Source organism: Stegodyphus dumicola, chromosome 10 (assembly GCF_044657685.1).
Source record: "Stegodyphus dumicola isolate Sdum_Otavi_A_Nest chromosome 10, ASM4465768v1".
In the NCBI taxonomy this organism is placed as follows: domain Eukaryota; kingdom Metazoa; phylum Arthropoda; class Arachnida; order Araneae; family Eresidae; genus Stegodyphus; species Stegodyphus dumicola.
Window position 1 is genome coordinate 89871458 of NC_140777.1, and position 23935 is coordinate 89895392.

General features: G+C 31.0%; 1 pseudogene across 1 annotated transcript in view; it reads left to right on the forward strand.

The window, feature by feature from the left end:
- LOC146995020 (cullin-5-like) overlaps positions 1 to 23935 on the forward strand; it is a 430616-nt pseudogene that overhangs the window by 69276 nt on the left and 337405 nt on the right. Inside the window, exons 3-5 of the transcript XR_015043473.1 lie at positions 15370 to 15531; positions 15629 to 15770; positions 20644 to 20855. The product of XR_015043473.1 is annotated as a cullin-5-like (transcript). The remainder of the gene's footprint in view (positions 1 to 15369; positions 15532 to 15628; positions 15771 to 20643; positions 20856 to 23935) is intronic.

Consider the following 23935-nt stretch of genomic DNA (forward strand, 5'->3'; position numbering starts at 1 on the left):
AATTTCTCCATATAAATGCTTAAACTTACAACTTTAAATCTATTATCCCTCAAGTTAATGGATTGTGCCAAAGCAGCAGTTCTACTCAAACCTCTTTTCATAGCAGGTGGACTAAAATTCAGAATGGTTAGGGCTGCTCTTTGTTTGGCAATAATTTAGGCACAGTTTAAATAGCAGAGGTTGTAATAATTAGGAAATATTGGTGGACAGAGAAAAAATTGTCATTTTTATTCACCAGGTCAACATGACTGTAGTTCAATTATCTATGTGCCTCAAAGCTAAAAGTCAGTATTTGATAGCTCGTATTACAGACTTGGAAGTATGACAGCATTAGAATGATTAAATCTATCATAGATCATCAAAATGGTAGACAAAACTCTGTATACTTGCATATTTTTTTGCAGTCGAAGCTATATTTTTCTCCAGCTGATGCTTTGAAAGAAGCAGCAAATGTTATTTTTACATTTTTCTTTTTTCTCATGAAACCCCCAAATCTCTTTAGATTTCTTTCATAAATTGAAAAATGTGGTATGGAAGACTTTTTTTGTGAAAAAAGTGATATAAAGTAGGATTATCTGTATATGTATCAAATAATGTTTTTCTTTCCCATTAATTTATGAATGTCAATATTATCAGTTTTGATGTATTCATGTATTCAGTTTTAGAAAACTGAAGTAAACTAAAACTGTTAAACTGTGTTTCATGTTAATTTTTTCATACAGTGTCTCACAAAAATTATCGGTGACTATAAATTTTTGTAAGTAATAGGAGAAAAGCTTTTAAATAAAATATTAAAAAATATTCCCTTTGAATTCATATTTTCTTAGCTCTGTTTTTGTACTAAATTAATTTGAAAAAATTAAATAGTAAATTAAAAAAATTAAATGTTTTGCTTTTGCTATTTTTACTGCCATATATTTCATCAAGCTGCAGATTTTGTTTTTAGCAATTTCCTGATCAAATTTTATTTAATTTTAGTGTCCTTATGTTTGAGAGACAACTGTAAAATTTTATTTTCAAATGAAATTATATCTGTGAAATTATGTTTGGGATGTTTAAGAGTTGTGCAGATATTTTCAAAAGTTAGGGAGTATTATTGAGTGACAAGAACTTCTGTGTGTTTTCCATTTTATTGACTATATATTCTCAAAGGATTTATAGCATTTTAGGCTGAAATGGGGAAAAAAGATATCACAAAATTAATCGGGCATTTTCATAATTTCTAACTAAAATTGTTTGTAATAAATAAAAAACAGTATTTTATGGAATTAGAATAAAGAAACTAGGCAAAAATCTAAAAATCATTTGCTATTTTAATTCAAATTTTCTTTTTAGAAAATGTTTGTTATTTTAGTTTTTCTTGCAGTGGTTATTTTAATGTATTCTTGCAGTGAAAGGGAACATTGTTAGAAACTCACAGATTAGTTATTGATTTCCATCAAAAGAAAGGGAAATTTATTAGAAAAATTGCCTATTTACTTATATATATATATATATATATATATAAACCTGGACGACCATTTAAGTTATCTTATTCTTATAGAATGAAGCATTTTATTCTAAGGAATATTAAAAGGAATCAAGACTGAGTGCTCCTAAACTTGTTGCGGAACTTCTTGAATTATATGGAATATGTGTAAATCCATAAACTGTAAGAAGAGTAATGCAATTTGTAGGATAGTATTATTGGAGCATTGGTATTGTAGAGTATTGGTATTGGAGCAGTATCATGGTAGTTGTAGGTAGAAGCGAGTAGCAAGAAGAAAATTTTATATTGGTTAAAGAAAAAATCGAAAATTTCAACTCGCTTTCACAAAATTGATGAAACAAAAGACACCTGACTGCTGGAAAAAAGTGTTGTTTGCTGATGAAAGCAAATTAACATTTTTTGCTCAGTTGGACAAGTGCTGGTGTGTAGGAAACTCAAAGAAGAGTTTCGAAAGCAAAACTTAGTAGCAAGTATTAAACATGAAGGAGTATGAGTTATGGTATGGAGAATCTATGCCACATTCCAGTGTTGGTAGTATAGAGTTTATGGATGGTATTATGGATCAGTATAAGTACCTTGACATCTTGAAGTGAAATTTGGCATCGTCAGCACAAAAACTTACTGTTCAAAATAGTTTCAAATTCTACCAGGGCAATGATCCAAAGCATACTGTGCACAATTAGACTCTGGCTGTTATATAAGTGTCCAAAAGTAATTAAGGCAGTATTCCAATCGCCAGAATGGAATCCTATTGAACATATTTGGAAGGAACTAGAAACAAAAATTGAAAATTGAGCATATTTTCATAGCAGTAATCCAAGAGGAGTGGCATAAAAATACTTCAAAAAATAACAGAAAACTCGTAAAATCAATGCCACAAAGATTAAATGTTGTTGTTGTCTTATTCATATTACATGGAACAATGCTTTCGAGAGCCTACTCCAAAGAGAGGTTGGACTTCCCGGAGAACCCGGGCCCTTCGGTACCGTAGTGGGCTTCCCTAACCACTATACCGTTTGGGCGACCAAAGATTAAATGAAGTGATCAAGTGTAAAGGTGATCTCATGAAAGACTAAGAAGCAAAAACAATGTAAATTTTTTACTATTACTTAAAGTATCTGATTATTTTTGTGAGTAAATTTTTCCCTATTAAATAAACGATATTGATTTTTGAATTTAATTTTCATCTTTTTGAAAATGCATTAACTAAAAAAAAAATTTGAATTTTTATATTATCAAAATAAAACCTTTCTTTTTGTTTTAGTTTATTTTATGTTCATTAAAGAATACAAAAATTGCTTTCTGTTTGGCTTATGGCTGCAAAACCAAGCTCTGCAGTGAACTATTTGTATTTTAGTTACATATGTAGGAATTATAGGTTTTTGAAAAACTGTATAATCTCAAGATTTAAAATCACTTCATAATGTTGAAATTGCCTTAACAGCTGCAAATTCTTTTTGATAATATTCGCTTTATTACTGAATATTCTCTTTTGTTTCCAGTCTTGATTCGTAATGTATTTGAATTCTTTATTCTTTATTTTATGAATATCTTAATTATGAAATTTTTCTCATTTACTAATTTCTCTTCAAGCTGCTGTCTATGGTTATGTGTTATTAATAGTCAAAAGTCGTTAATCCGGACTCGTCGGGACTTCGGCGATTCCGGATTATTGATTTTTCCGGATTATAGATCATCAGTTTAAATCTGGTAAGATGGCATGCAGAAATTATAAAATTAAAAATATGAAACCGTAATTTATGAAATAAAGAACAATTATGATCTAAAGGTTATCAAAATAAAATAAAAAAAAAAAAAAAAAAAAAGCAGCTTAATATTTATTTGTTTACTTTATTAAACATTTCTTTTAATGTAAGTTGTTTAAGTTGCTTCGTTTTTTATGTGATAATACATTCTCTTTAATTCTATAAACAGACATAATTTCTTGTTCAGTTATAAAGTTCCATTGTTCAAGTCCTGTAATTGCTGTGTCTACTGACTAATTTATGAATCGAAATTTTTCCGTTTTCAATAACCTCTGTCACTTTCTTCGCTATCGGAAGCGAATTATAATAACGAGGAATTTGATTTAAATCATATGAAAGACGGAGTACATCGAGATGAAATACTACATTTAATAAGGAATTATAAGCCAAATAAAATAAAAACATCTGCCCTGAAGATAAGGATAGTGCTGACAGATCAACTTCCAATTCATTGCACACCCTGGCATTAAAGATAAACAAAGTTTAGATAAATAAACGTTAAAGTTTAGATAAATAAAGGATATGCCTTTATCCATTTTTTGCAGCAATTCCACTTTTTGTTTAATGAACTTCGAAACATACTTTCGCTTTGTAGATCCTTTACATATTAATAAATATATATTAGAAATTCTATTTCACATAATCGAAAGTTCAAGCTTACTTTTATAAAATTGCTCTAATAGTCTGCAAAAAATAATAAGCCGGATCCAATTTGAAGATTAAGGAACAACGCAATCTGCAACATTAACTGAAATAGATAATTTTAGCTTAGCTTATACTGTCCATTGTACATTGTACACTCGTAAACATATTTTGCACACGCGCACAAGCATATTCGCAGCCGCAAAGGTCTTACGTGCATGCGTCAATGCGACGCATGCACAGAAAGTTTGTAGCTTTGAGGTCCGGATTATAGATCATTCCGGATTATGGGTGTCCGAATTAACGACTTTTGACTGTAGTTCATTTTTCTTTTTGTTTTTCGAGAGGAAGGCTAAAATATAAATTGTATGTGAGTTTGAATGTAAAATTCTTTTTTTTTTTGTATGTATATATGTGATATTTTGATTTAAAGAAAGAAAGGTTGCAACAGATTTGCATTGGAGAGGCTTAACTGCCTAGTTAAAAAGGTGATGCTCGAATGCGGATGTGGCCACTTAAAAACCATAATTTTATTCCATGATAATGCACATCCAATTGTTTTTTGTGTACACAAGATAGTTCTATATCATAGTTAGCAACAGTAATTTTTATGTGCACTGCACAAAAAAAGGGGGGGGACAGTTCTATAACTCTTGTTCCACTGTGCCAATTGACAAAATTCATATTGTGTTTTTCATGTCTTGAAAGCGTGACTTAGGATATGTATTAGATTTATATATGGCACTATTCTAACATAGGTATTTTGACACAAAATCACACTTTTTCTGAAATAACATACCAATTTTTTTCCGTAATTATGCCAGTCTGCAAAATTTTGTAAAAATCGTATGAGTAGTTTTTAAAAAAATTAGCTCTCAAAATTTTAGCTCCTTAACGTTAATTACATTTGATATATATTTATTAATATCTCTTTTTTTATTAAACTTTTTTGATTTTTCCTTTCTCGTTTCGAAATTTACGTTCATTCCAAATAAAATTCACCCATTTTTTATGATTTATTTTTAAAATTTGTATTTTTAAATAATTTTTATAAATTTTTTGAAAAAAAATTTTGAATTATAACCCATAAAATTTTACCACCATCTTAAAGTAGGTGTAGTTATCCAAGCTAAGCATATCTACAAAAAATTAGAGTTTTTTTATTCAACATTTTCTAACGCCAAATGTGGTTTATGGATTTTTTGTTATAGTGAATTGCCACAGCTATTTTTAACCTTAAATTTCAAATAAAGTTTTACGGAGAACTAATTATATGAAATTTTTTCCCTCAAAGATTCGTAATAAATATTTATTAATACTATATGAAAAGCTACTTTCTTAAAATTATGGATATTATTCAAAATTTTAACTTTCTTTTTAATTTCTTCCTTTTTTAAAAAATATTTGTGTTTTTAGTAAATTTTTACCTTTACCATGTTATTGTCTGGTACTTTACTTTAAGTGCATTTAAATTGAATTGTCTAAAACTGAAAAAGTTTGTTTAATGTTTATTTTCACAATGTTTTTAAGCAACAGGACGTTGACAGTTTGGGTCATGTCCCAGTTTAATATATATATAAATTTTTACATTAATTCTCTTAGAAAGAATATTTTAAGTAAATAATTCTACTAATTGTATAAAAAACATGATCTTTAATATGATTTAGTTTGTTTGCAGCCAATATAATAATCAGTCTCTCGGTGGTGCAGAATAAACACTGCTCGAGTGTTTTATTTCTTTGTCATTTAGCAAAAAATCTTTTAATTAAAATATTTATACTTTGGACTTTGCTTTAAACTTTATTTATAGTTAAAATGTCTAGAAAATGAAAAAGTGTCTTCAGCTGGAAACGCAATTGATGTAATTGATATTTTAAAAAATTTGACAAGAATGCAAAATTTATGGAAGTGTAACAATTGAAAAATCTTAATTTTCTTGTGTGAGCACTAAAAATAAATGTAGAAGGAAAGAAGAAAATAAAATAAGCAAAAATTTGAAGGAGAATTTGGCGTCAGAAATACCAAGGTGTTTCGAAAAGTTGGACGGTTTTGTATATACTTGCAGAATGCCTGAAGAAAAAAAGCAAGCCATTAAGGGGGAAAAAATTAAATTAGTATTTTTTTTTATTTAAAACTTTTTTATCGTATGATATATTTGATTCTTGCAATTTCAAAAATAAAATATTTGACTAAGGTATGAATAACATTTTAAGAAACTAAATGTAGGATGATAAAATTGTGTAAAGCAATGTGCACAATGTTAAAGCTATTTAAAGCAATATATGCAAGTCACCCTAAGTTAAAATCTCGATTATACTTCCTTCTCATTTATATATCTTTTCTAAACGGAACATTGAAAGGCGTGTTAACTGTGCTTTACTGTATTTTCTCTTTTAATATATTCAATTTTCAGATGCATCGTAGTCTATTCTTTCAAAAGAAATGCAATTTAAATAAATAAAATAAAATCCTGAAAAATTTATATTAATAAATATATTTAAAATGCTCAGTTCGAATGAATAAATAGAAAATTTTAAAATAAAAGTCTGAAAATTTAAAAATTACCTAAAACAACAACTATGGCAAAGAAAAAGAAAAAAAAAAAAAATTACAAAGAAAATTATCTGAAGAAAATAAATGATGCACCTTTTATTGAAACTACCCAAATCGAATGGGTAAATAGAAATTTTTAAAACAGTTATTCGAAAGAAACCATGCAACTTAAACAATTAAAATGAAATTCGAAAAGAAAAAATTACTTGAAGTAATAACAGTTATAATTAAATATATAATATAAAGAACATTATTTGAAAAAAGGAACGATTGTGACTTTCTTCCGCTCAAGGGAAAGGAAAATAGGTTACCATATATTAAGAAGTTCGTCAAGTAAACTATTCTTCCTGCAAACTGGAAAAAAAAAAAAAAAAAAAAAAAAAAAACACAAACATAAATTTGTGAATTTCTCTGTAAATTTCCCAACAAATTTAACAAAATTTCATATTTAGGCATAATTTGAGTCGTAGAATCGAAATATGGAAAAAAATTGGTATGTTATTTCAGAAAAAGTCCAATTTTGTGTCAAAATAACTGTGTTAGAATAGAGCTACAGTACACTCCTGATTATCCGCAGAATAGGGTGGTGCGGCCGCCGCGGATAACAAAAATCACGCATAATCCGAAAAAAGCTAAAAACGGGTATAGCAAAAGAGAAAACAGTCATTCCAACTTTGAAAAATTGTTTTATGTACAATAAAACAGAAAATAAACAGCAGGAAATGTTTAACTAATGCTTAATATTTTAGTATATCACTCAAAACTAACCTAAAATGCATTTTGTTAATGAAAACAGAAAAGTGCTTTGTACTTACGAGAGGCATCAAGGATACACAGAAAAATTATAACATATGTACTGTTTTAATACTGTAATGTATTATGTAATTACAAGAGCATAACTGTAAAACTACACCTTTTTGAAGCAATCAGTCATTTGTGTTTGCTTTTTGCTTTGGAAGCATTTTCTCTTGATCTGAGATTGCATTTTTCGTAGCATAAGTTTCTTGGCCAACTCTGTGTCGTCTTGTTCTTCCAAATAGCTCAGTAATCCGTCTTCACAATTTCATCATCTATCAAGTGTTCGAAGTCAGGTTCGTTGACGTCACACTCCAACCACTCGTTAATGTTTTCAGCATCGATGTTCTCACCACCCGGAACTGTTTACATTATATCGGCAAAAGTTGCCGTGGGCGTGTCTACATTTTCATTCTCTTCTTCACAACTCAAAGGGGTTAGGTTGTTGTTGGCTTCAGCATTGGGCATGAGTTTTCTCCATGATTTATGAGGGTTGACGGTTTCACTGAGTCCCATGCAGATGCTGTCCAAGATTGTGTAGTGTTTCCAAAACTCTTTCGGATCATAACCTTCTTCAATTTTGGTCATTAGCAGCTTGATTTGGTATGTTCTCTTCATTGTTGCAATGACTCCTTGGTCCATGGGTTGGATTAGCACAGTAACGCTTGGGGGGGGGGGAGAAAAGTCGCAAAAATGTGTCCATCAGAAGACTTTAGCACGCTTGTTGCTAAGTGAGAAAGTGTGTTGTCGATCAATAGCACAGCTTTTTGAGGCAGGTTTTTCGATTTAAGATGTTTACGCACTTGAAGAACAAACATTTTTTCGAACCATCTTGAAAAATGTGTCGGTTCATCCATTCTTTTTTTGGGGGGGGGGGTTAAATTAATCAATGGGCAAATTTTCTATCCTTGTGGCTTTAAAAGATCTCTCTTTTTTTTTTTTTTTTACTTTCCAATGACAAAAAGTCTAAGTTTATGTTCACCGGTAGCATTACATTAAGACATGATAGTGATCCTTTCCTTGCTGCTTTTATGACCCGCTGCTTTACTTTCACTTTCAGATGCTAAAGTGTGAGTGGGAAGATATTTCCACAAAAGTCCCGATTTGTCAGCATTGTAAATATGTTCAAAAGATAGCTGTTCTTTTAAAACAAATTCTTCAAATTCATGGTGGAAATCGTCGGCTGCTTGTTATTCACCACTAAGTTTCTCCCAATGAAGTTCAATTTCTCGAATTCCATGTCGCTACTTAGAACGAGTCAACTAGCCAAAAGACGCATCAAAAGAAATTTAACTCGGACTGGTTCGCAAACACTATTAGGCTTAAACTAACAATGCCGAGTGAAAGGAAGTGGATGTGTCAGTAAGATTAAGATGAGAAAGGGTGGTGAAGCGAGCACTACAAGGGTGAGTAATCACTTACTCATCATAGGGGCCGAGGGTAAGGTTCCGAGAAGGCCTGGGATATTTTTGCCATAAATAAGCACGATGTTTAGTAAATTTAACATTTCACTCAGTTTTGTGAACATTTTTATTTTCTTTGCTTTACGCTTGGGGGGGGGGGGAAAACTTTATGTCATGCGCGGATAATCCGCTCTGTGCATAATTCGCCTACGAATAATCGGGAGTCTACTGTATATATAAATGTAATATATATCCTAAGTCGCGCTTTTGAGACATGAAGAACACAATTTGAATTTTGTGAATCGGCTCAGCCGAAAAGGCAGATATAGAACTGTCCCCCCCCCCTTTTTTTTTTTTTTTTTTTTTTTTTTTTTGCGCAGTGTACATAGGTTGACACCATACTATGTCATCTTAGATCAGGAACAAAGGAGGACAATTATGCATAGCAGCACAGAGGTTTTGCAGTGCAAGAGAAGTTATGAAAATGAATGACATAATTGCACGCGAAGCAGCATTTATATTAGGCAGGTACATATATGTACAGCCAAGCACAATTGGTTAATTTTAGGTTTTAGTTCTCTTTGCAAGCCGTTTATATAACGGTCATATGATCTTGGAGAGATCTCAAATTTGGGAGAAAAGATGAACTTAGGGGATGAACACCAAATTTAGAATAGTCATTCTGAGGCTGCCAATTATTTCTCAGTGTAGTAGCCATCATATTTTATTATATCTTACATATATATATCTATATAAGGTATAATAAATATATATATATGTAAGATAAAAAAATATGAAAGCAAACTTCTAAATTTAATTCACTATAACCTCTTTTATTTTCTATTTCATTTGGAAACTTCATCTATCTGTCCTAAAAATAGCACTTAAGTCGAAACTGCATCATTTAAATTAATCATGCGATCTTACGTAATCCTTAATGCAGATGCCTCTTGCCAATCACCGAATTGCAAACCAAAACTTTTCTCTTCGTGTGCTTCCATCTTGCATAACTATGCACTTCAGCTTTGCTCTCTACTCTGCTAAGATGTAATTTCGCTGGCTTGCTTTCCATCTCAACAATATCAAAAATGTAAATCTTCTGTGGAAAGGCACGACTAGAGTGCCAAGTGATTGTGGCAACAAATTATCAATTGCAAATGAAAATGGAATTAAAATTGCCACGACTGCCAAGTTCTTTAGATACTATGCAATCAAAATTCTTGTTCAATATGGATCTAAGCACAATTCGACAGTGTTCCGGCTTTTCCTTGTGCTCATAAATATAGCGTAGAAGTGCTGATCCATAATGACTAGGAAATTGGAGGCGAATGCAGGTTTAAATCTTCATTTTTTATTTTAGCAAACATGTTGCGGTGAAAATCAAGTTGGCACATTGATTGTACCTATTCCAAGAGATTTTACATTTTAGATAAATTTGCAATAAGAAAGAAAAAGCAGACAGACTGCAGTGTGGCCAGGCCAAAGCATAGAAAGCAAGTGCGTAATGTTCAGGATGAAATCTAAGTCAAACTGAGCTAGTTTTGGTTTTCAAAGCATTCTGATTGGACAGTCAATATTGCTGTAAAATTATTATTGGCTGGCTGAGTTTTAGTTCCATTTACATCATCATAATTACGTAAGAATCATATGGCATAGAATAGTCTCGAAATGACGCAGTACAGAGAGGGGTTACTATTTTTAGAATAGAGAAGGGAAATTTACGTTGCTAATTTAATCTTTTTGGCCTACTGAGCTTTCAACGATTTTGTTGACTTTTATTTTAAACATTGTAAAAGATTTCTTTATACATTTTTATACTTTTGTATTTACTTTTTTTTGTGTGTTTTTTTTCCTCTTTGTGTATGATTTCATTGAAAACTGATGTTATTACTTACAATTTTGCCTTTTTTACTTACGATTTGCATGTCTCGTGTAATACTTTGTGGTGCACCAGGATTTATTTTTCTTTAAATAAATAAAACATAAATAATTTAATCTTTTACATATTCATTATTTTTCTTACATATATGTATATATGTAATTATATTTAGGCTTGAACTGTTTTTCGCTTTGTATATTTATTCATTTATTTAATATACATATAATGTTGTTATTTTTTTTTAAATACTCAGACCTATTGCTTTGATGCTTTATAAAAAATTGTGATACTTTTCAAGGACATTCTTAGCATTAAGGGGAATGTAATTGCAATAAAGTATCCAGCGAATAATATACCTTTCTTAATAAATCTTTTGACCACATTTAATAATGCAGGAGGAATTGTCTGCATTTGAGTGCTGAAAAGAACCAGAACTGCATTTGTCATTTACATATTTACCATGAATTATTAACCATGCAGAATTAATCATTTCTTTTATTAGTAGAGGCTGACTGTATATGCCAAAAGGTTTTGCTTCAAATCCAAGAAAAGAACTGAATATTCAGTTTTTTTTCTCCTCTTAGAGTGTAATACACATCTATCTGTGATTCATCCGAGATGATATTCTTTATGATGTCATGTTGAAATGATCAAAAGAATCTTGTGTTCTTTTTAAGTTCTCATGGGATAGTATTTTGTACTTGGGGAAAAGAAGCTAGGCATAATTTCATATTTCTCTGATTTTAAGATGCATGTTTTTCCCCCATATGGATGTCTTTAAAAATGGAAAGCATCTTTGAGTAATAGATTTTTCCTAATCTTAAACAGATATATTGTCATTAATAAATCAAACATAATTTAAGAAAGAAATGTTTGCTAGATGTGTTTGAATTTTGTTATTTCATTTATTTTATTTTATTAAAATGAAAAATCTTCCCCTCCTCCCTTGATAGTGATACTGAAGTTAAAGAGAGGTGTGATAAAATAATGCTATCTTAGAATGGAAGAAAAATATTGCGTATTCCACTTTTTGTTACCTCTAAGTATGCTTGTACTCATTAGTGTAGATATTTATGTTTTTGTAGATGTTGATCAAAAAGTCTTTCCCTAATTATTTTGTATAAATTTTATGCCACCGCATACTGTAATGATACATAAATGCATACATATATTTAGCAGGTTGGTATTTTGTTAAAGAACAGGGTTCGTACGGTCCTTAAAAGTCCTTAATTTTGGCCAAAAGGAATAAACGGTCCTTAATTTTGCTCATTTGACATTTCTTATCATTTCTAATGATTGCCATTCTAAGTGTGAATTACGATTTCTCATGAATATGGAATTAAAATTACACAGCTCTTAACTAATCTGTTGGCGGATTTGCATTGCAAACGATTAAAAAAAACAATTAGCTACCCGAACGAAAGTATCGGTGTCTGATTGGCTATTCACGCAATCTTTCGAAACAGGTGTTATCCATAAATTTAGGCAGACTGTGACGAAAGCGTGAAGCTGGAAGTTCTTTAAGAGGCGAAAGTGATGATGAAGGTGCTCGAGAAAAAAAAAGGGAGGGGGGAGATTCTGAAAATATTTGCCAAAACTAGAGCAATTCCAACCTGGAAGGCCACAACCCTTCCGACGCCAATAGGAACGAGATGCCTGGAAAGTGCATTTTCAATAAACTGTGGCTTCATCAAGCTGACTACAAAGACTGGATATTGATGGATGGCAATCCTTAAATGTGGTCTTTGTCTGAAACAAATTGAAATTTCTAGAATGGGAGAGTCAGCACTGAAAATTCACATTAAAATTAAGTTTCGTTTTATCATTTCAATTTGTTTTTACACGGTTTTGCTTAGCTTAATTTCTGTGTTTGTTTCAATTAAGCCATAAATTAATTTTTTATCACCTTCTACGGAGTTTATTCTCTTTTGCACATACTATATGTATGGGATATCGGGATTATGAGTTTATTTCTGCAGAGGGTCTCTTATCGATTTCGCGGGAAATCTGTTGGCTCCATTTCGATTTTAGGTCGCCAAGGGCAAAATCGGTAACGCTAGCTGAGAAAAAGTGAAGTTCGGAAATACGTTTTGAAGCTTCAATAGACAATTAAGTATTTGGTTTAAACCTATGTTTTTGATAGTAATGCATAATTTTTGCTAATGGCGATACAATTATTAGTTGAAAATAACTAATTAAAATTTTTTAAATATTTTTAAAGCTGAAAACAACTAATTGAAACTAATTTTCCTGAATTAACTAGACGCAAAATTAACTTTCATGAATTACTAAAGTTATTGGGTAGAAGTTTAACTGAAAATATACATTCCGTATTATATATATATATATATATATATATATATATATATTTATACAGTGTACAAAGTCCGAGGTCTGGACTCGTCGGGACTTCGGCGATCCTAGATTTGAGATTTTTCCGGATATTAGATCATTTTAAATCTACTAAGATGGCACGTAGAAATTATAAAATTGAAAATATGAAATCGTGATTTATGAAATAATGAAGCATTTATGATTTAAAGGGTATCAAAATTTACCAAAGAAAAGAGCTTAATATTTATATGTTTACTTTAATAAACATTTCTTTCAATGTGAGTTGTTTGATTTGTTTTCTCTGCTAATACTTTAGACTAATACTATAGACATATAATTTCTTGTTCAGTTATTAAGTTCCATTGTTCAAGTCCTGTAATTGCTGTGTCGAGAATTCCGAATAACTTGTCAATCAAAATTTTTTCTCGTTCAGTAACCTCTCTGTTACTTTCTTCACTATCGGTAGCTGTATTTTCTGGATTTAGAACCATACTACAGATTCCGCCCTCCGTTAATTGATTGATGATTGGGCATTGTCATTGCAATGAAAAACTTCTGTTTAACTTCGCTAAATTCTGCCGCCTGGTGCGGCCATGCGAGCTCTGGAGCTGGTTCTGGCTTTATGTGAATAACAAATCAGTTATTCTTAATTCAAATAGCACTAAATATAATCGTTTGTCCTATGAGTATCATTAACAAAATCTATTTTTAGCATAAGGAAAGAAATTTCTGCTAAATCTCCCCTTGTCAACATTTTAGCGCATTAAATTTAAATCTGTAATCGTATAATACTCTGTTATTTGGCATCGCTGCATGATTCATCACTCAAGTTGTCATTCGTTGATAAACATGCGGTGATGAAAGCAAAATACAATAAATAATGATTCGCGATTTCGGCATCAAGGATATAAAATATTAGTTGGTGTAAAATTAACAAATGTTTCGGTTTGAGATTATGCCAAGCAGATACGCAGCTATGGAGTCAAGTTACTAATCACACAAATTTATGCTAAAATAATTATTTCTTCAATAATGAGATATTTTATTTAGCACCAAACTAAGATTAAGAATCGGATTTCTGGCATTTTTTTTATGATGAGGGAAAAAATCTAATGCGCAATTGGTTGGTGGTGGCTTTGAGGTCCAGATTTTAGATCATTCCAGATATTAGATGTCCGGATCTCGGACTTTATATATATATATATATATACATCTTTCAGAATATAACTTACCAGTATGGATTCACTCTTTTAAAATAATTCTACTTTAATTAAACTTAGGAGATAATATAATCAATTAATCTATATTGTTTAGGAAATAAATTATATATATATAGTAAAAAATGTATATTTTCACTATTCAAGTATTCACTGTGACAAGTATTCTTATCTTGTCACATGAACAGGCCTCTGTGGAAAGAGGCTTCTCTGTAAATAAAGCAATTGAAATTGAAAATTTAAGTGACTCATCATACATTTTTCAACGCACAGTATTTGATTACATAAAATTTTCTGGAGGTGTTCTTAATATCGAAATTAATAAAGAAATGAGATCAGCAGCAGCTTCTGCAAGAAGTGGAGTTCGTTATTTAGAAGTTCAGTATTTAGAAGAACAAAAATCTTTAACTAAATCTGAAAATTCAAAGAGGAAAAGAAATATTATTGAAGAAGAAATTGATTATATGAAGCAGAAGAAAAACTTTCTTCAAAGGGACATTAAAGACATTAATGAAGAAGTAGATGCTTTAGCAGATAAAGCTGAGACCAGCAGGAACATTGATTTGTTTATCAAAGCAAATGAACTTAGAAGAATAGTTAAAGAAAAGGAAGATTTCAGATTTAAAAAAAGCACAAATGTTTTGTATCTTTTATTGTACAGTTTATTATTCTAGTATCTTTCAAAAAACCAAGGAAATAAATTGTATGTTTACAAATCAGTTATTTTAATCTGCAAAATATTCTTACATTGTGATTATAATAGTAGTTGACTATGTTTAAATAAATATCAAATAAGTTAAATAATAATCATGTAAATCTCTAAAATAGTGACTGTTATTAGTGTAAAATACACTTATACATGTTTTTCAAGAAATTATGTTCCTCATTTAATGTTATCTACTTCATAACTTGTAGGGAGTTAGTTTAATTTTCAAAATTGTTTTATGGTAAGTATTAAGTTGAATTTAATAATAGTGCATAATACACACTTCTGTTAGTTTTTTAAAGTGAAATTACAAGCATGAAGTCGGTTGTATGGATAATTGCTTTATTCTATTCATTTTTTTGTTTGCTGATAGGTCCTTAATTTTTTCTTTGATGGTCCTTAAAAGTCCTTAATTTTCATATAAGGAAATGTGTACGAACCGTGAAGAATAGTTTAATAGTGATATATGTGGTATTTTTAGTATTATCAAATCTCTGTTAGAAAATGTCATAAATACTGGCTCATTTTCAAAAATATTATCTCTTGGTTTGCATTTATATGCTATTTGATTGGTATCTTTTTTAGTATGTTCTTTCTGTTCAACAAGATGAAGCTTTGCTGAAAGCCTATATAGTAGAATGGAGAAAGTTTTCTACTCAGTGCAGTTATTTGCTTATGCCATTTTCACATTTGGAAGCTGCAGTAGCTGGCAAATTCCCTTCATTTAAGAGGAATGGAATTCGAAAGGTTGTTGATATTTAATTTTTGCTTTTTCTGAAATCTGTCAAAGTAAGTTTACAAGTAAGTGTATATTTAAAAACATTTGTTGCTTTTGTATTTACAGGCACTGCTGGAGAGATGGAATCAGAGTATTTTTTCGAACATCAAGCATAGGCTTCAAAATAGTGCAATGAAACTTGTCCATGCTGAGAGAACTGGAGAGGTTATTGATTCACAGTTGGTGATAGGAGTTAGAGAATCATATGGTATTATTATTATTTAAAAATGAACTTCAAAGCTTAAATGGATTTTTTTGTGATATACTTTATTTTATTCAGAAATATAGGTGAAAAAAAGATTAAAAAATTTACGCTACTGAATTTCTTGCTTGTAAACTGTTCAGGATTTGAAATAAAAAACCTAAAAATGAGCTACATGTTCTTTCCCCCTTTCTTTTTCTGGCTAGGGATTTTATTATGATAATATTATCCTTATTTTCAGAGCAAATGAAGTACAGAGGTCAGCAGAATTGGATATTATGAATTAAATAGTTTTTCTGTGATGCAGTATATAAATACCATAGTTACTCTGTATCCCATTTAACCTATTAAGTTTACTGCTTGAAAACCAAGAGGTAAAAATATGCAATGTATGCTGTTTCTAAAGATATATGGCGTGAGTCATAAATATATTTCACTGAAAAGCACACATAAATACACAATAATACTATTGCGGCGTGAGTCATAAATATATTTCACTGAAAAGCACACATAAATACACAATAATACTATTGCATTATATATTTCAAATAACTTATCAATTTGAATAATATTCTTATTATTTACACAAAATAAGTTTCCGTTTGTGCATATATTTTATATTGTTACTGTTAATAAGAAATTGTTAAATCATATGCTGAAAAAAATCTGGGGGGGATACAGAAATATGTAAACCTACAAAGTCCGAAATCTGACGTTCATTATCTGGAATGATCTAAAATCCAAACCTCAAAACCACCACCAACGTTTTTCTGGTAGGCTTTACACATGCGCATTTGATTTTCCCCCTTTCGCGTGTAATAAAACATCTGGAAAGTCCTTATTCTTAATTTCACTTCAGCACTAAATAAAATACCTTGTTATTGAAGAAACAATCATTTTAGCATAAATTTGTACGATCAGTAATTTGGCTTCGTTGCTGCATATCTGCTTGGCACGCATCTCAAACTTAAACATTCCACATAGATACATCGCTGATCTGACGTCAACCTGGCGAATCAGTATTTATTATACCTTCCTTTCACCACATGTTTATCAAAACATGACAACTTGAGTAATGAATTATGTAGCGATGCCTAAACAATTTTTTTTTTATGTTAGTAATTGAATAATAAAGGAGTATGGTAACTTTTTATGCTCACATTATGCTTGGCGATAATTACAGATTTAAGTTAAATGCACTAAAAATTGTTGACAAGGAAAAATTTACCAAAAATTTCTTTCCATATAAATAAATTTTGTTGATAATACTCATAAACCCAATGATAACATTTAGAGGTATACTAGACCGCCAGTCCCAGAATGGCTGCTTTTGTACTAGACTGGCAATCCCAGAATGGCTGCTTTTTTTAACTGGATGAGTTCAATTTACTCGGGTAAGAGGAAGAAAAAGGAAAGGTTCCGGAATGTCTTGCAACGGAAAGAGATTAGATTGCGGAATGGCTTTTAGTGGGCATTAGAGATACACTCGCTGGCTTTTTCCTAAACCGTGGATGGAGTTTCACTGTGTATTTTTATGCTCTGTGTTTTATTGAACATTTTGTTCAAGGACGGAATAATTTTTATCAATTCATGAAACAAAAATATTTTGAAGAGAAATACCTTTTGAAATGTAAAATTTACGCATTGTATGCTTATTTAAAATTTTCTTAAAGCATAACGTTTTGGGGAAATTACATATTCTTGTTTATTCCAACAAAATCTAATATTTACTAGAACTCTTTATTTCGGTAAAGTAACTGAGTATTACATGAAGTTACAATAAGTAACTGTAAAGTGTTTATTTACTTGAGGTATTGTAGAAAATTGTAACAGTAAATTTTTGATATTTATAATATTCACCGATAATATGATAGCAACGGAACATAGTTATTTAACTTTTTTTTTTTTTTTTTAAATCTGGTACACAAACTAAATAATGTGTTTCAGTATGATATATTTTGATGGAGCTTTAAAAGGCCTGTCTTTATATGAAAAGAGTATTGTAGCCACTTGTGAAAGAACAATTTAGTTTTAATTCCATTTTGTATAAAGAACAAGTAATATTTCTTTCCACATCTTATTTAAATTTAGCGCAGAATTTTTAAAATTAGGTAATCAAAATTAAAAAAGAGCAGACGATCAATGAAAATAAGACTAATAAATATTATATTCATACTAACAAAATGCTAGCTGTACTCACAAAGCACAAGCCGGAAATGATGTAGCATCACCTTTTTCTCTCATCCCTACTTTCAAGTATCATACCTACAAATCTTGGACTGTAATCCAAAATTCCAGAAAAAAAAAAAAAAAAAAAATCATTCCGAGTTTGAGCCTCTTCTTAGGGCTATTTGAATTAAGAATAACTGATTTATTATTCATATAAACCCAGAACCAGTGCCAGGGCTCGTATGGCCACGCCGAGTCGCAGAATTTAGGAACCACAGGCTGCATCAGGTGGTAAGATATCTAGCGCCAGCTGTCAATAAGACTTAAATATATGTGGGAATTTATTTATTCAGAACTCTGATAAGCCTTAAAAGCATGTGCAAGAAATAGACATAAGTATAATAAATAACTAAACTAATACAATTCAGGCTTAATTGTCACAGTGCGCAATAGAAGCGAGATAAAATTTAACGGAACAACTTGTCATTAGTCGCCAAGCGCATGATGCATAGCCAAATATGTATAGTGAAGGATAGCTAAATTTGATGATGATAGCCACTAATTCTAAAGGTTTTTGGATATTGCAAAACAAAGGTGAAATTTTACAATTAACAGATTTTTGTAAAGAAATTTAGAGAAGCAGTAATAAATGAAGATGATATAAAAGAAGTTTTTCATTGTGATGACAATGCTTCTCAATCATCAATCAATTAACGAATGGCGAAATCTGTATTATGGTTCTAGATCCAGAAAATACCATGGTGATAGTGAAGAAATAGTGATAGATATAAGTGAAGAAAGAAAGTGATAGTGATAGTGAAGAAAGTGACAGAGAAGTTACTGAAAACGAGAAAATTTCGATTGACAAGTTAGTCGGAATTCTCGAAACAGCAGTTACAGGACTTCAACAATGTAACTGAACAAGAGATTATGCCTGTCTACAGAGTTAAAGAGAAAGTATTAGCACAAAAACAAAGCAACTTAAACAATTTACATTGAAAGAAATGTTTAATAAGATAAACAAATAAATATTAAGTTTAATTTTTTTTAAAAATTTTGATACCATTTAGATCATAAATAGTTCATTATTTCATAAATCGTGATTTCATATTTTTAATTTTATAATTTCTACATGCAGTCTTATTAGATTTAAACTGCTGTTCTAATATCTGGAAAAATCCCAAATCCAGAATCTCCGAAGTCCCAAAGAATCCAGATTTCGAACTTTCTACTATATATATATATATATGTGTGTGTGTGTGTGTGTGTGTGTGTATAGGCTGTTTTTTCTAAAGCTACTATAAATTTTGAGTCTACAAAAATAACATTTAGCATACAAATGATGACTTTTTATTTGTGTTATAGATCTCACAAATTCATTAAAAAATATGCATTAAATTATGGTTTCCCCCAAAGCTGTCGTGATCACAAAAAATTTCAAATGATATAGAATTAAAGAAGACAAAGCATGTTCCAAATCTGAATGTTTTTGTTTCTTTTAAAGTGATTTCTGTTGCTATTTGAGGGATTATATTTGAGGGAAAAATACTATTATATTTGAGGGAAAAACATTTCACCAAAACATAAGGGTAGGGGACATAGTTGACAATATTCACTTCTCTTGGTTCTGAGAGTGTTCAAAATTATAGACATTTTTTATTTGAGATAAATTTTTTTGCAGTGCTCTTTATTAATTAAAAATAATTATGTCTGACACTATTGTACACTGGTATGCAAAATTTAGTAACAAATTCATTTTTCAACATACAGCTGTGAAATTATTGATGAGTCTCTGAATTATTGATGAGTCATTGAAACCATTGCAGTTAGGACTGCTCATATCCGTCACTAAGGCTGTTTGGTTTGCTGTTGTCTGTCTTGATCAGACAATTGTGCTGTGCTACCTTGTACCAATGCCATTTAACGCCGTTTCTATTCATTCTATATGGTATGCAGCCTATGAATTTTTTTTTTTTTCCCCTGCTGTACTTTCTACATTCTTTAAATACTACATTATGCCTTTGTAGTATGAATTTCTTGTCTCCCAGTTGATTTTTTGTAGAACTGCAGCCAAAATTATAAACATTGCTTAAGTTTTGCACACTAATATGTTTGTGAATTAAAAAATAATAATGAGGCACCTGATTAATCATTTTTTCTTTGTTAGCTCTTGATTTGGTTTCTCTTTTACTTCCTTGAAGTAGTCCACACATTTTTTTCTGATATCAGTTATTGGAAAATTATAAATGCCTTATTGAGATTTTATGAAAACTTCATTTATTCATTTTGTTGCTGAAATTTACTGATTCTGTAATTCTCTGCTATCATTAAGAATTTACCGATGAACATGCTATGTTAGATATGTCATCATAGTATATAAACAATTATTTTGAGAAAAGATGTATTGAAATAAATTGATATATTAAATACAATTTCTAGAAATAATATTTAGTTGGAATTTTTCCTGTATTAGACTTAGCGGAGAGCTTAAAAGTCGAATCCAGGTTCCTTTCTTTCAGCTGTTCTTTCCACACATCTAAAACTGAATTCTTAAATAACTGCCAAGATTTCAGTAATGCATGTATTTAAATTTTCATGTAAAGTCAGCTTTGACTGTGCATGTATGAGATGTTGGTGGATTTAATGGTTTTTTTTTTTTTTTTTTTTTTTTTTTTTTTTTTTGTGTGTGTGTGTGTGTTTGTTCCAACAGTTGCCTTGTGCTTAAATGAAGATAAATATGAAATTTATCGAGATAATTTTGAAAGGGCATACTTGGATGCAACAGAAGCTTACTATAAAGCAGAAGCTCCTCAGTATTTAAAAGAATATGGTGTTGTCAACTACATATGGTATGCTAATCAAAAATTAAAGGAGGAAGAGCAGCGAGCTGCTAAGTACCTTGAACTCTGTTCTACGTTACCAGTAAGGAATTTTTATAATGTATTCATGTTGTATTTTTGTAACGAATTCTCAGCACCCCTTTTTTAATAAACTGTGTAGTAATTTATATCGCAGTTGAAAAAGGTACATACGAAAAATTCCATGGACTTTTTTCACCCCCTTAAAAAAAAAAAAAAAGCAATTTTTTGCCAGTAATGGAAAAGCCACTCTTCAAAAACATTTGGTTTTGTGTAATCTTGATCTTTAAACTAAAATTTAAAAAATTTTGTAAGTTCTTTTTTCCTACTCATTTCTTTTTCTCTTTTTTTGGGGGGGGTCTTAGTTTAAGGGGGACTATTAAAACTTGAAACCTGCCCGCTACAAAGCAGATACAGCAAAGTATTTAAAAAATATTAAATGTGAAATTAATGAAAAGTGGTAAGGGGCATGATACGGCACTTTAATTGAAAACGTACAAGCAGTGGCATCACAATGTTCAGACTCGCAAAGGTACATGATGTGAGATTTCTGCTATTTAAATTTTGTATTCAGGTTCATCTAAGCTGGTTTCAAGATTTAGCGACTATTGAATGGGGAAAAGAACCATTAGATTCAAGTTACGAGAGAGTTATAAATTAGTACCTAGGAGAAGTTTGCGCACACAGCCATTTATCAAGACCAAAGAAAAAAATTGGATATGCTAACCATGTAGTTTAAAATTAATGAAAGCCTTTTAAGAAGGTAGAAAACCCGAGCAATGGATGTTGGGAAGAATTTGCTGGGAGAAAAACAAGTATTATATCATAAGAGTTCATAGTGAGAAAGTGACTACCCTTTTGCAAACAGTAAAAGAAAATATTGAAGAAGAATCTATGATTTATTCAGAAATGTGGAAGGGTTATATAACCTGATGAGTTAACAACTGCAAGATTTGAACATCTCGAAGTTAACCACCAATGTAATTTTGTAATGAATTCTAGAGTTTATACCAAAAACATTGAATGATTCTGGGTTTCAGCCCAACTGCATAACAAAAACGCAATGGGGAACCAACCACATGCTACCACTGAGATTCATCGTATGGATGAATTTATTTAGTGTAGCTTTGTGGAGAAAAGGATACATTTGTTTCTGTCTTCAGTGCAATTAGAAATTTTTGGTCCATGCCAATGAGTATGCTTGGTGGGATTCTCTCCAACTTTTATGGTCAACGGAATTTTCTGTAAGTACCTTGAAAAATTGTTGTTTATTATGGAAAATTGTATACTTTAATGTTTTGTATGTATAAGAGTGAAATATGAAAAATTTAACTGTAAGACTCGAAACTTTATCTTATAAAACAAAATATCAAATTCTAATTAAATGTTTTACTTTCTACAGGAACTTAGTATGAAGTTTCGTGTTAAAACCATTTCTATCAAATCCCCAAAATCACATTCCAGGATATGTTTAAATTTTAGGTTATCTACAGCATGCATACATGAATTTAAAAGATGACCCTAGTTCTTAGGAGAGAAAGATTAATGATAATTATGACATGCAAGATGGTTTTTTTTTGGAATGAGTAAGCAAAAAATGAGCAATAAGCTTTCAAATTAGAGGACAAATTTAAGAAAGGGCTGTCATTAATTCCCATGTCCTTCCTAATGCTTGCCACTGTCCCTTTCTATGTGTATGAGATGATGTTAAATAGTGCAGTTATAATATAAAATTTTGCTGCACTGTACAAGAGATTATTGCTCATATATTTTACAACAAAAATGTTCTGAATTTTCAAATTCAGTCAATATGACTTTAAATGTTTACAAATGTAATAAATTACAGAAATTTAAGTGCTGAAGGATTTTATACATGTGCCTAAAATTTGAAATCTTAGAAGAAAAAGTGTATGCAAAGAAAATATGCTTATTTTTCCAAATATAAAGATTATGGAAAAAAAATCTACCTCGCTTTAAAAACATTCTGAAGACATATTTATAATTTTTTAATTTATGAGAAAAGCTATCTATTTTTTTACGAATATCACAAATTTTTGGCACAGATTTTTTTGACACAAACTCAGCATTTTATTTTACACTATGTCACAAAAAAATATATGCACCCAATGAGCCACAATCACTAAACTCAGCAGGAATGTAGTCTGGGAAGAGATGTGCAAATGATTTAAATTTCAACACCAATGACACGAGGTTCACATTTGAAATGCACAGCCGGGAGAGTTTAACAGCATGATTGCTTGTGCCGTAGGGCTATTTAAACAAGTCTGTTGACTTGGATGGATGGTATTGTGACTAGAGATGCCTCTGAAATGGAAAACCATTCGGAGATGACTAGCCGATGCTGGCAGGGCCGGATTTACATATAAGCTACACAAGCTATAGCTTAGGGCCTCCACTTTCTTGCCCCCCAAATTAAAGAATAATATATATAGTATTAAAATATATTATAACAGACTTATAAAGGGCCTCATATCTCAAATAGCTTAGGGCCTTATTAAGTCTAAATCTGGCTCAGGATGCTGGTATCGGCTGCCGACATCCATTGAGATGCCTACCACTGACCCCACATCAACTGAATTTTTGCCAGACTTGGGCAAGTCTTAGTGTGAAGAACTGGAAGTGTGTGATCTTCTTCAGTGATGAATCCTAATTCAGTCTGAATGCTGATGTATTGCACATGCATGTGGAGGTGGCCAGGCCAGCGGTCCGATCCTGCATTTGTTGTCGAGCAACATATGATGATGACAGAATGTGACAAGTGATTTGTTGGGACACACCATCACCTCTAGTCATCCTTCAGAATATTGTTACCACTTGCAGTTACGTGGAGGATATTTTGATGCTGGTTGTACTGTGTTATACTATCAAGTTGTCCAGGTGCCATTTATCAGCAAGAGAATGCTCATCTACATATTGTGTGATTCTCCCAACAACGTCTTCAATATGACATACTCCTGTGGCCTGTCAGGTCACCAGACCTCTCACCAGCAGAGCATGTTTAGGACATGCATGGAATCCTGTAATATTAGCGAATTAACTGCACATTTGTAAAGATTATGGCATGATCTTCTGCAGAGGTTCATAGGTGACGTACTTGGTTTGTTGCGACGCCATGTTTTGGCT